Source organism: Falco rusticolus, chromosome 5 (assembly GCF_015220075.1).
Source record: "Falco rusticolus isolate bFalRus1 chromosome 5, bFalRus1.pri, whole genome shotgun sequence".
Taxonomy (NCBI): Eukaryota; Metazoa; Chordata; class Aves; order Falconiformes; family Falconidae; genus Falco; species Falco rusticolus.
The window spans coordinates 22,260,761-22,274,849 of NC_051191.1; the positions used below are offsets into that span (position 1 = coordinate 22,260,761).

At 43.8% G+C, this 14,089-nt stretch overlaps 1 protein-coding gene across 1 annotated transcript in view; it reads left to right on the top strand.

Annotated features, from left to right (window-relative positions):
• Window positions 1-1,134: 1,134 nt before the first annotated feature.
• The window catches only part of GRM3 (glutamate metabotropic receptor 3), a 113,939-nt gene continuing 100,984 nt past the window's right edge, over window positions 1,135-14,089 (top strand). Inside the window, exon 1 of the mRNA XM_037390406.1 lies at window positions 1,135-1,884. The gene's annotated coding sequence lies outside the window, so the exon portion shown is untranslated. The remainder of the gene's footprint in view (window positions 1,885-14,089) is intronic.

Sequence of the window (14,089 nt, forward strand, 5' to 3'; positions counted from 1 at the left end):
CCATGTGAGTTGCAGGATTGCAGCTCCTGACTGCGGTGCCTCTTTCCTTGCTTTACATGAGCACTGATGGTACATGAGCGTGGAGCTGGGCTGAGAGCAAGTCTGATGGTGGGGAGAAGCATTTGGGGAGAAGTGGATGATGGCTTTCTCCCTACTGAAGAGTTAGGGGTGAGAAATTTAGTGTCGCAATCGAAGCCATGATGGAAAGGGAGGTACTGGGATTTTACGGACACCCTCTCCATACTACACCCAACCAGCAGGAAGCAGCTGCTCGCTTTCCCCCATAGCAGAGAATAAGCAATGAAGCCACATGTAATACCAGCAGTGCCCCACACAGCACAGCTTAAACTCACCCTCTTTGAAGTCAACACACTGACTGTTATGGCTCACTCACCTCATGGTGTTTAATTCTCGCATTTAGGACCACGACCTCCTATTAACAGTCCACGTAATGTAAACCTTTGGTTTTCAAACATATAGAACACACAAAGTAGCTTGCTTTTTCCTTTTGCATCCGGCTTTGCTGCACTCTAAATGATCTTCCCACAGTAACTGGTTTTCTTCTGTCTTTCCATATGGGAGAGTTAGAACATATAGAGGGAACATAAAGAATATAGATAATACAGGTAGCATGTATAGAATATATATGTTCACTTACATACATCTATGTGTTAAAACATATATTTGTATATCTGGGATGTGGGTATGCGTGTATATGCACACAAATACATTCTTTTTCTAGGAGATGTAGAGCAGACGGAATTTTATCTAGCCACCTGGCAGAGAGAAGGCAGGAGGACGGTCATACAACACCCTGAACCGTCTCGGCTCTCCCGTCTGCTCTCATCCCCGCTGCCCGCTCCCGGCTTTTTGAGGATGCGACAAGTCGCAGTGCCAGAGCGCAGCATCCTCGGAGGGGCGTCCCGGCCCCGCCCGCCCCCCCCCCTCCCCCCCCCCCCCCATCCCCCGGCTCCGGCCCCGTCCAATCACGGCGCTGCGGGGAAGGATGCTCGGGGCAAGGATGCGGAGTTGCCAGGATACAGCAGCGTCCCCGTGTCCCATGCCCTCCCCTCCACCCCACCCCCCCCCCAGCCCCGTGTCCTCCCCCCCGGGACCGGGCTGCGCTCCTGCCCACGCAGTTAAACAGCCGCGGGAGCGCAGCCCCGCAGCATGGGGACGGCGGCTTGCCTCCGTCCGAGCGCTCCTCGCCACAGCCTCGCTGCCCGCCGCGCCGACAGCGGCAACCAGCTTCAAAGTTAGACCTAGAAAAAGCAGTAAATGAATAAACGGTAGGAATAAACCTCAGGCAGCCCCTCCGCGCAGCGCCGGCTGCAGAGCTACCGCACGCCCCGAGCACCGGGAGAAGCAGTCTGCAAATGCCAGCCGGCTCTCCCTCCTTGTCTTTGCAACTCTAGGTCGCCTCCTAATCTAAAGCTTTGCACCAACCCCCTTTGCCCGGAAAGCAGAGGAAATCTAGAAAGATGCGAGGCTGCGAAAAGGGCCCCCAGTTGACAGAGCTGGTACCAGGCGCTGCCTGGCCAAGGAGAGCCGAAGTTGCTGGGAGGAACGGGAAGCGTGTGCTCCAGAGGAGAGGGGAAGAGAAGGGGGCCATCGCTTGCTGATCGCAGTCTCTCCCTCCCGTTGCCCTCCTTTTTCTCCCCCTTCCCTCCCAGCCTTACCTCTGACCGCTTAGGAGGCCTTGATGAGTTTCCATCGGGATCCGATCCAAGGTGGGGGGGAGAAAGCGTGACTGTTCCCAGACGGAAGCAGCTCACACAAGTTTGGGGGCTGAGATTCCCCGGTGGATGTTTAACGAGCACATCAGAGGCCCGCGATGCCCGGGAGCAGCTGGAGACCCTCGCCAGGACCTACCTTCATTGCACGGTAAGGAGCTGGGGGCTGGTATCCCGGGTCTGGGTCCCTTCATCCCACATCCTGCTCCCTGCATCCTGGCATCTCGGAGCTGTGCATCGCGGTCCTCACATTCCTGCATCCCATATCCCAGTCCTCACATTTCACACCCTGCAGCATCTCGGGTCCCTGCAGCCCGCAACCCACCCCCACCACCACCACCCCCCCACCACCCCCATGCTGCCCTCCGGAGAAGCTGCAGCCGCTGCCCGGAGGACTGCGGGTTGTGCAGCCAGGGAAAAAGTTTGGAGCTGGTGGTTTGCGAAACGGTTTGCTGACAGGAGTCAGGGGCCAGGAGAAGCTGGGGCTGGGGCGCAGGGCTTTCACACCTGCAGAGGGCAGGTAGGGTGCAGGGGGACCCCTGTAGTCTGCAGCTGGCGGGGGGGGGTAGGGGGGTAGGGGGTAGGGGTGGAGAAAGGGGGCTAGCTCGCCCAAGGCAAGGCAGCTGTGTCCAGATGTTGCCCAGAGGTTTCTGCTCCTGCAGAGGCAGGCTTTGGGGGTGAAGCAAGGAGATCTTTAGCTTGCCGTCCTATACCCTTCATAAGGTGGGGTGGAGAGTGCCAACCCAGCAGCTGGGAGAGCCGTGCTGGGTACCTAGCTCATCTCCCTGGATCTGCTGCTGCGGGAGAGGGGGAGAAGGTGGGGAAGAAACCTTAAAGAAACGGGAAGTGCTTTGCTCCTCCTGAGGTATCTTCCCTGCAGGGACCTGGCTCACTCCAGGATCCTAAAATTGGAAGGCTTCAAAAAGAAAGGAGAAATTAGCAGGGATGATAGAGACAATGTAAACTGTTCCTCATGTATGTCTGTATAACTATCTGTCCATGTGAGTATTCATCTAGCTGTATAGGTATATGCGTGTGCTTCTAGAGTTGCTTGTGCCCATGTATGTGCCTTGCCTGTGTTCCTATGTCTCTGGGCGTGTACATGTGTGTATCTATGTTTATGTTTGCTTGGATGCACACAGATGCGTTATATGTATAAATCCATAGGAATGTGGTTTTATTCCTAGACAGTGTTTATTTTACTCTGTGTAGACCTAGAGGTGTGTGGGTACGTATCTTTCATCTCTGTGTGTGCCAGGCACACATATCTGCTGAGATACACATGTGGGTGTGACAAAGTGTCTCTCTGTGCCAGTGTGTAGGGAGGATTTAGGGGTGGGGGGTAGGGGGCATTGGATTTGGGGGCTTTCCCCCCCAGGTTATTGTAGTATTTCCATACATCATTTTACCCATACATCCCAGTTTTCAGCAATTTTGATAAAAACCAAGCAATTCTTGAAAAACTAGGTATCTTACTGATACTGTATTGAACTGAACTAAGTGTTTGCTGGCAGTTTGTGAGTTCTTTGGCTTTTTCTCGGTTTATGCCACCTGCTGAAGGTTATTTTAGTTCATTTTTTAAAATAATTAATTCAGCTTTAAAGAATCTCAATCAGAAGACTCTGAAACTGAACAGCCTGGGACACAGACCTTTACTTATTTCAGCTTGCATATGTCTCACATTGATTAAATATGCATGAAAACAATTTGAAAAGCACATAACCCACCTGATCAAATACATGTTTTAGGAAAATGACTTTTTTTCATTTTCTTCAGATACAGCTAAATCATTGTGACACCTTTTGCTGTTTTTTATGTAGATAAATGCAAGTGTTACAAGAAAATACGACATCCCCAGTTATATTGGGGAAAATTACACATTAGGTGACTTTTACTCACAATTAGGGTAGTAGGAAAATTGTACTTTTTTAATGTTCACTCTTTGAGTGAAATCAGTAACAATACATGCAATCCTTCCTAATAAACTTACTACCTGAAAAGCAGTGCAAGCTAATTTGTTTTCTGTTAGAGTGTTTCATACTTTTAATTCCTGTGGTTATTTTGCTCATTGCTTTTTTTTAAAAGAAGGATGCCGTCCACTGCTACTCTCAGTATTGCTGGAGTCCTGCATTACATATAAAACACTAAACACACTTCAAAATAGAAAAGCCACCAATTGCTTTACTGTTCCAAAACTAAAACCAAGAAAAATGGCATTTGTATCAAGTACATTAAAATAAGACTTTCGTCCCAGAGCTGAGATGCTTTTCTAATCACTGTGGATGTTCGTCTGGGTTACTTGTGCTGATGACCTACTTATAAGCTTCTACAAATAGTTTTTTAGGCAAATGTTGATGACTTGTCTAGGAGTAAGATTCTAATTTTATCACTGAAAGAGTGAATCTAAAGCAAGATGCAGAGGTAAGGTATCTTTCTGGATTCACTTAATGTTTTTATACTTAATTAAATTATGACAAAGCGAAGTATTAAATCAGACTGGAAAGCCAAAAGCAAAGAAATGCACTACAAATAGTGGTATCATTCAGTTCAGTAGTCTGTGTTACATAAGTGGAGCTGAATCTGGAAATTAAGAAAGTGTAAGGAGATATACTGGCACTTAAAGAAAGAGCTATTTGGATGTTTTGTGCAAACACAACTCTCCTGTGGAGTTGTCCTACAGAGCATAAATTATTCTAAAGCTTGCACAGTCCCATATAGAATACTAGAAGACCTGAATGGCCTGGTTCTAATGTCACTTACGCCAGGGTCAAATTGCAATTTTACCTTTAAATCTGGTGGCTTAAATTCTTTGTTGGTCCACAAGAATCCAGTAGGGTCGCACGAAGTGTGTACCCAACAAAAATCTGATTTATCAGTGTGATTTGAGAATCCAACCTAGAGCTTTTACAAAGTGTGAGACCCTGTCTAAGCCTGTCTAACTTGCCAACAGCATCCTGTAGAAGGGACTTCACTCTCCATTCAGTTTTTGAAAGTTGTTTCCAAAGCCCCATAAAATATTTATCAGGATTTCTGCACCTTGTTTTCTCCAACTTGTAGTATAGCTATCGAGCAGTTAGTACAAATTTTTCAGGTTGATAAAATGCTAGGTACACGATCACTCTCAGGATGTCACAGAACAGGACGGGGATGTTTGACACACTCCAGGATCAGCCAGCATTACTGTTAGTCTGTGAATATGTATAACTGCAGTAAGCTATATAAGCTCTTGTGAAGAAGATCATGTAATGCTGACTGGCTTTTTTTTCTGTTTGTTGGTATAAAACTGACAGCTGGTTTAAAGCTTAATCAGGAACTTAGTCCAGGTCAAAGAGTTGAAGAGAAGATTGTCTTCTCCCTCTCTACTAGTGTGGAGAATAAGGTTGTGCTTTAATCCCTAGGTGATTTGCATTTGCAGTGGAGGGGTACCCACAGCCAGAGAGAAGGGGTGACCAGAAGGGTGATTAGCCACCCTGCTCCCACAGGCAGCTCTGAACGTCCAGAGCACAACTGTGGTGGACCTGGGCTCCAAAAGTGGCAGAGAAAGAGCATAGTCTTTGGCTGGTACCATCTTCCTAAATCTCTGCCTGTGACTGCCTCTGGCTGTGGACTTAATAAGGCCAACTTTCACTGTGATAATCTAGCCCTTCACTGGCAGAAAAATCTGGGATGCATTTCATTTTATGAAAATACAGATTTGTTTGAAAATCCTAAGTTTATTTTAGTAGTAGGAATAAAATGACAAAAAAATAGCATTTCCTCCTGGGCACAATGATGTCTAGGAACAGCCTCAGTGCGATTGTCAGGTATTTCCACTGAGACAAAAACACAGTTCATTGTTAGAAGTGTTTTAACTATTACAGATTAGTGTAATTCATTCTTTTTTCAGGTGAGCCCAGAATCACTGTGTGACTTCAATGAATTTACTGGCTGACCTATTGTCTTCTGAGGGTTTTGGACATTTTATTTCAGGGATATTCAGGTTTTTTAAAATACTGCAAGGAATATACTGCTTTGTTTCTAGCTGTCTTTCCAAAGCAATGCAGCAAATTTTCGTAGGAGGCAAATCACTATTAAAATCAAAAAGAACATAATTTTACGAGAGCTATAGCAAATTACACAGAAAAAGGCTGTAGAACTATATTGCTTTTATCTCATATTGGGCCTCAAATATAAAATTATGTTGTAGGAACTATTATGCTATTGTTCATAGCGCTGCTGAGATTATGGGAGCTTTTATGTAGTCAGCAATTGTACTGCTTATATAGGAACATATGGGCTCCTCATGTAAATCAATAGCTTGTCTCAAAAAAAAAGTAGCAGTGTAACAGCTTTCCTAAACCTTCTAAGACCCAACTTATCAGCATGTGAAGGCATGGTCTTAACCCCAGTTACTGAGGCAGCCTTCCTTCAGAACATGTTATAGTCTCACAAATGGCTTGACCTTGATAACGTTGATGACCCTAACCTTGAAAATCTCAGAATCACAGAATGGTCGGGTTTGGAGGGGACCTCTGGAGACCATCTAGTCCAACCCTGGCTAACGCAGATTCTCCCAGAGCAGGCTGCACAGTCACATCCAGGTGGGTTTGAATGTCTCCAGAGAAGGAGACCCCACAGCCTCTCTGGGCAGCCTGTCCTAGCCTTCAAGGCAGAGAAGGTTTTCTTCATATTCAGATGGAACTTCTTGTGTTGCAGTTTGCGCCCATTGCCCCTTGTCCTGTCACTGGGCACCACTGAAATAGACTGGCCCCATCCTCTTGGCACTCTCCCTTAAGATGTTTGTATGCATTGGTAAGATCCCCTCTCGGTCTTCTGTTCTCCAGGCTGAACAGCCCCAGCTCTCTCAGTCTCTCCCCACCAGGGAGATGCTCCAGTCCCCTCAACACCTCCACAGCCTCTGCTGGACCATCTCCAGCAGTTCCCTGTCTCTCTGGAACTGGGCAGCCCAGCACTTGCCACAGCACTCCAGATGTGGCCTCACCAGAGCAGAGCAGGAGGATCCCCTTCCTCCACCTGGCCCCACTCCTCCTCATGCCCCCCAGGATCACACTGGCCCCATGGCCCCATGGGCACACTGCTGGCCCACGGGCACACTGCTGCCCACCAGCACTCTCAGGTCCTTCTAGACAGAGCTGCCCCCCAGCAGGTCAGCCCCAGCTTATGCTGGTGCACGGGGCTGTCCCTCCCCAGGTGCAGGACCCTACAATTGCCTCGGTTGACCGTCATGAGGTTCCTCTCTGCCCAGCTCTCCCACCTGTCCAGGTCTGGCTGAATGGCAGCGCAGCCTCTGGTGAATCAGCCACTCCTCCCAGTTTGGTATCATCCACAAACTTGCTGAGCGTGCACTCTGTCCCTCTTCCAGTACATCCAAAGGGATACAGAATGATGACCAGTATATAAACTATATCAAATATGCATCAAGTAAGGTATGTACAGAGGGAATTTTTGATGAACGTTTCATGGCTGAAATGGTAACTTGAATCAGGCTGTTGGTGGATACTGTGACACATTGAAATTTTCCATTAGAAAAGTGAATAGAGGAGAAAAGTTGTCAAGAAAAAAAAAAAGGTTGAGGAAAATAGATCTGTAGGGGACAAAATGGGAGAAACAAAGAGAAGAAAATAGCTTGATAGAAAAGGAAAGAAAGAACAATAAAGACACTCAGATGAGTGTTCAAGCTGGAGGAAAAGTATATGGAATGGTAAATCAGTTGTGGGATGAAGAGATTGTAAAGCAGGTGAAGGTGGTGAAGAAGACATTCTCATTAAAGAGATTAGATATTACCCTGTGATCCAACTAGCAGGGCAAAACATTGCACATGTTATGGAGGAAGTAACTGCAAATTTCAGCCCAGCAGAGGATTGCATTCAGGCATGCTGACTATGGAAGGGAACAGCATCAGAGATGTAGGAAAGGGTGAGCTAGTAGGGAAAATGTCATAAAGCTGATTTTTTCCATGGCAATTTGAAATAATAGGAAAGTTAAAGAAGCTAGGTGGAGAGGTGGAATGTAAGGATTTTAAAGTCCATAGTGACCAAGAAAACTTAGCAAGTATCAGAATACAGTGAGCACACATTGACAAATGAAGCATATCCTTGAGAAAAGGAGGAAGGGGAAAGATAAACAAAGGAGGCAGAAACAGATTGACGGGGTCTCTTAGGAAGCCAGTGGAGAAGTTCTCAGATTCCAGAGGAAAACCAAGCAAGTGCACACAAGGGAAAATGAAGTCAATAGCTCAGCGGGTGACCACAAAGGCAGCAAATTCATAGGTCGGAAGTGTATTAGGAGAATTAGTGTCTTAAAAGGAAGGTATTCATGGGAAGAAGGAAGAAAATGTTAGCTTAGAGCACCCTTTAAGGAACAGGGTGCCTGAGAAGGGGAATACTGAGAAGGGGAGGTAGAGAATGCAGGTGAGAAGAAACAGGGCTGCTCTTGGAAAAGGAAGGGTGCTGGAGGAGAGTAAAAAAGGGAAGAATAAAATAGGGAAGAAAAATGAGAGGGATGGGATTGATATGAAATTAGAGGAAAAGCACAGGCAAAGGCTGGAAGCAGGGACTGCCAAAAAAAAAGAAAAGAAGAGGATCAAAGGGTTGTGTGGTGCAGGGAAGCTGCCTCCCACTGGTACAGAGAAGGAAGCAGGGCCTGGGCTTGCCAGGAGGAAGGAGCTGAAGGGAACCTGAAAACTGTGAAAAACCTTTGTTTAGAAGATGACAAGCTGGTATAAAACAGAGTAAAAAGAAAGCGTGCAGGATATAGTGACTGAGTGCACTCTCAGCTGAGAAATATAGTAAGACTCATACATTAGTTCCCATTCCCACAGAAAGCTCCACTAATGAGTCCACACTCAAATCAGGGGCAATTTTTGTGTTACCTAAATGCTGTATCTGGAGAGGTTAACGTAACTGCATCGTCTGGGGCTCTGCAGAGCCTCAGCCTCTCTGGTTTGTGGTGGCTGGTCCTCAAAAGCCCGTGTTGTTAGGCTGACTGACATACTACCTTGCGGTCTGCAAGGGTGGGTGCTGCAGGCAATTTACTGAGTCTGAGATAGGGCAGCAATGGGATGCTTCTCTGGAATTAGCCCTGGGAAGAGGCTGACTGAGACAAGGGTCAACAAGGGGCTGCCTGACTGTATGGTGCCACTCTGTAAACCAGCAAAACCAATGTGTCAGATGCTAAACCTAGCACCCTGGGATATTAGTGGTTTGCAATTTTCATCTAATACTGTGTGGCCAAACCAATGACCATGACACCAACCTATGAGGTATAGGATGAGACACTATTTTAAAAGGGTTTAGAAATCTTACACAATAGTTTCACCCCTAAATTCCTAAAATTTATCCCAAAATTTATTCCTAAATATTTTCAACTCTAAAAATCCCTAAATATTGTTTCATCAGTGGTGTGACTGTATGGACATAACAGCAGGGCCGAGATGGTACAGGAGCTCTCAGGCAACCCCAGTCCTCCACTATGGGAACAAAGAGATCCTGCAGGCTAGATGCACTCCTCCTCCCTGGTGAAGAATGCAGCACTTCAGAAAAGTAGTATTCTTCCTAGACCACCCTTGATCTTATTGACCTTGGCTATCTTATGTAGACTATGTATTGCAGTTCTTGACTGTTTTAAAGTACAGCTCACAGCATCAAGATTGTTGTCTTTTTGATATAATGTAGCTGTGATTAAGGCTCCTGAGATCCCATACTAGCTCCAGCTCGTATGTGCCATGCCTTCCTGATGTGAAACTTGCAGCTGTGCTTGAGTGAACATTTCTACATATATGTTTTATAGGACGTCTTTGGCTGTGCTGTTTTTTTGATCCGGTACTTACTGCCTAGCAATTTCTGTATTATTTTCTAATTATCATGTCTTTAGATTTTTCGTTTTTAATTTCATCCACAGTGGTTGCATCACCCAGTGAAAAAAATATTAGGAAAGCATGAAAAGACATTGTTCTGCTATTGTTTGAAAATATTACATTACGTTTGTGATGCTTAGCAGAAATTGACTGGCCTAGTGTTAGAATCACATAGCCAGAGATCCAACAAAAATCAAGAAGTAAATTTGGGGGATGTTTCCAGAACTCATACTATGTTGGGTTTTTTCCTCACTTCTGTGTACATTCATTAAAAAAAAAAAACCAAAACAAAAAAAAACCCCAAAAAAACCCAACAAAAAAACCCCAAAACAAACAGATAAACAGACAAAAGGATGGAGGTAAAATGAAAGATAAAGATATTGTGCAGTAAGACACCTAGGCTCCAGTTCTGAGGTGTTAAAAAACAGATTGATTGCTTGCATTAGCTCACATGGCTAAGAAATGTCAAAAATTGCCTTTATCTGCAAGAACATTTAAAAGTTGCTATTTTAAGAAAAAGTATAATTGGTCTTGCCATGATGAGGGAGTTTTCAAAAAGCCTCATTATAATTTTTGGTGAGATTATTTGATTGAGTGTCACCAGTTGAGAATATGGCCATAGACTTTTTGGCTTTTTATCATAGATTTGCAATGGCATTTTTACTAATGTTCTGTCAGTCAGAAAGACATCTTTACTGTACGTCAACTAATACCTAATTTTGTTCCATTGTAAAAGATTCCAGATGTTTCAGTATACAACAGATGAAAGATTGTGATTTTTACCTTATAACAGATTCATTTTACCAGTATTTAACTCTGCCTTGTAAAAAGCAGGGGAAAAAAAACCACTCACATGGGACATCATTGTAATATTGGATTAAACTTCAGCAAAATTGTACGAAAAGGATACCTTACAATGCTGCTCTGTACAGCACATTATTTGCATAGACAGTAATAAGGGTCTGCTTTTCATCATTACAAAATACTTGTCCATGAAATACTACCACAGAACGACATTTTACTGGAAAAAAGTTTATAGGATTCCTCTCAGCATATTTTTCCAAACACTGTAAAAACACACTGAAGTGCACTTGTCAAATCTACTTTGCAACAGTTTTCAGCGTGTTCTGTTGGGCTCTCTTAATTGTGTTTGCTCACTTTCTTCCTTGCAACCACCAGGACTTTAGAAGAGCCCTGACAATAACAGACAATGAGGTCAACATTTTCATAAAAAGGTGCAAACCCATCCTACACGGGACTGATGCACTAGGTTGAGTTATCAGGCTAGTCTTTGCTCTCAAAAGTTGTGAAAAGGGCAGCAACTGTCTGTGCGGGAATGGTGAATCAACACCGAGTCTGTTTAGTCCAGCTCTTAAGCCATCCAACACATGGTTCTTTATCTTACCATTATTACAAGATACCTTTACCTTGAAAAAAGAGCATTTTCTTTATAACCAAGAAATAAGCTGTCTGCCTCATGGTCTTGAAAAGAGAACAAACCCGAGTGCTGTCCTAGCTAGAACAACATACAGTCCGTGCCCTTTTTCATCCATTCACTTGTCAGTGTAGCTGTCAATAAGGATGTATTTATGTATGGCTAACCCCACAGTTGATTCACTAAAATAATTTTATGAGTTAAAAGGGAAGATGACCTAATGAGGTAGCTCCAGGAATACAAATAAAATGAGATAACTTTCACAGAATAATAATTTTACTTTCTGAAGTGGACTTCAAATGTCCAAGAAAAGAATAGATCTGCTTAAAACCACCTTTTCTTCTTCACTCAGAAGTGATCTCTGATTAATTGTGCAGTTTAGCTGAAGTTTGCTTTTCTTGGTATCCTAGGAGAAAAGCTCTGACAGACTGGGAATTTTAACTTGTTTGTAATGTAAACTCAGTATACTTGTGGTGCTTTTTAACACTCCAGAAACTGTTTGGGAGGAAAAAGAAATAAATAAAAAAGCTTTGATCCTCTAAGCAAACAAAGAGGGGAGAAGGAGGTTAAAAGAATTGTCGTTTGTGAAAGGCAGAGAAAGATAATGTGGGAAAGGTGTCTTTATTTTAACACTTTCAGAGATTGTTTGAAAGGCTATTGGACATGCCAGGCACTTCAACAGCATTAGAGCCCTCTGATGAATAGGGAAAGACTGATTTCTTTTTATTGTTTCATTGACATCTTTGAAGGTTTTTAAGGACTATGAATTTCTCATCGATATCAGTCAATCTGACCACGCTTTTTCCCAGAATCCAGAGTAATGCTAATACCTTGAGTATCAAGCTCAGATAAGCGTATTCCAAGTGGCATTATTCAGCATGAAGAAAGGAAGAAGAATCTAGTTTGGATGTAACACCAGCTCCTGGAAGCTAGGAGATGACTTAAAGCCCAAGTTTCTTGGCCGGAGGTTGAAATGTAAATTGAAGCATCCAGTTGTAGCAGCAGGGAGTGGTATGACCCAGCAGTGCCCTGTCGTCTGCTCATCTCTGGGAGATGTTCCTGCTCCCTAAAATGTCACTCATCTGGGGTTTTTGGCCTGTAAGGAGGAAGGCGTATTCAAGTCTCCAAGTGCTCCTTTCAATCTGTCTGTCTATTCCAAATTCATCAGTTTTAAGGAAGGAAGCAGGCAAATAGCTCCATTTAGACCTAGATACCTTAAATCAATGTCCAGGCAGCAGCTGCAGATAATAGTAGTTTATCTTAGTCCCTGTGATTTCCTGGCAAGGGCACAAGGTCCCAATTAAAACTTATCCTGAAAGTGTGCAGTATCCATTATGGTAGAAATGGATAGGAAGAGGCCTTTTTTTATGTAAGCTTCTTCATTTTCAAAGATTGTACACAATGTTCCGTCTTCCTGAATCAGCATTTATAGTTCCACAGATAATCTTCATCTGATCCATCTCCCCCTCCAAAGGCTGCATAAACTATCTCTAAATGTTTATAATTAATATTTGTTGAAGGATTCCCTTAAAATCTGCAATGACAGAGATTTCACAGCCTCCTGGAATGGCAAATGCCTGTGCTTCACTGTTGTTACGGACAGAAGGTCTCCAAAAGTTTAATCAAATCCCACTTTTTGCAACTAAGCTTATCACTCTTATCCTCTCTGCTATGGAAATTGGAAGCAATTTAGTACTTTCCATTTCAGCCTTGTATATAGCAAAGGGATTCGATTTTACTTTTTAACATTCATTTTTGTAATGTACTCCTCAGTCATCTCCTCTTGACTCAATGAAATAACTGCTTTTGGTTTAGCCATGTGCTTTTTTAAGAATCTTGTTATTCTTGTTGTTTTCCTTTGGACCTTTTCCAGTTGCCCATTTGGACCCACACCCAAAAGATGAGTACAACTGATGAATGACTTGACTTCACTTGTCTTGAACACAACATTCCTCAAAGAAATCCTTTGTGCTATTTCTTTGTTCCATTCTCCAAGCCTCACTCCAGACAGAATTTTGCCCAAAAAGCCCTCAGGAGCCTCACAGAACCATAGTGATGTCCTTGTCCTGTCACTTTCAAATTTGCTACATTTTTTTCTTGACTGCTTCTGGTCATTTCTAGGTTGCAAACACATACAACCCCAATGAAAGAATTGTCAGCCTTTACATCCACATTAACATTTCAGAATAAAATTGCCTAGGTAGTTTGAACAGCCTGTTGCTTTGACTTTGCCAGAGGGATCTGTATGGGAGATGGCTTCTGTTGGTTCAGTCATTACTAGATGAAGGGATGGTTAACTGGTGCATTGTTCAGCATGTATCGTGTTTAGCTGGTTTATCATGAAATGATCGTCATGATCACTAACTTCAGCTAGCAGCCTTGTTGTCCACAAGTCCAAGAAGAGCTCCCTGGGAGCATTTTTAGAAGGGAAGCCTCCAGACCAACTCTAAGCATAAAATATAGCAATGAGTGTCGCAGAGCTGTGATGGGTAGAAATATGGGATTAGCATTCACTTGGGTATTGCAGCTATAGACCCATGAAAAAGGCAGAAGCTGCTCATGCTTTCAGTATCAAAACTGCAGAGCAATGCATCAGGAAGTCTCAAATGAGAAGTTTGACTTCGCTGCTGGCAAACCCACACAGAGTTCATCTACGTTAAGTCTGATGAATGTGGCATTAGGCGAGAATCCAGAATTTCATGCCCCCTAGACACACTCTCTGCCTCTCTTGTTTAATTTCTCTTCTTTTATTAAGACTTAAACTCTTCCCTGGCAAGTTCAGAATGTATCCCAAACTGGCTAGGACATGGGTAACATCAGAGGGGTCCTAATGGAGCTGCCACAGGTACTTGCACCAAAGGCTTCTTAAAGAATCCTTTGCAACTGTTAGGTTTATGCATATGAGAGTAGTAGGTGCTACCAAAACCAAGAAAGCCTCAAAAAAGAAGGAAAGAGAAAAAAAAAAAAAAAAAAAAAGCATTCATTCAAGTATCTGTAGCGATTCATGAAGTACCTTAACACTGCAAAAAAAAATGTCTCCTCTAGCCTTCAAACTAATCAACATGT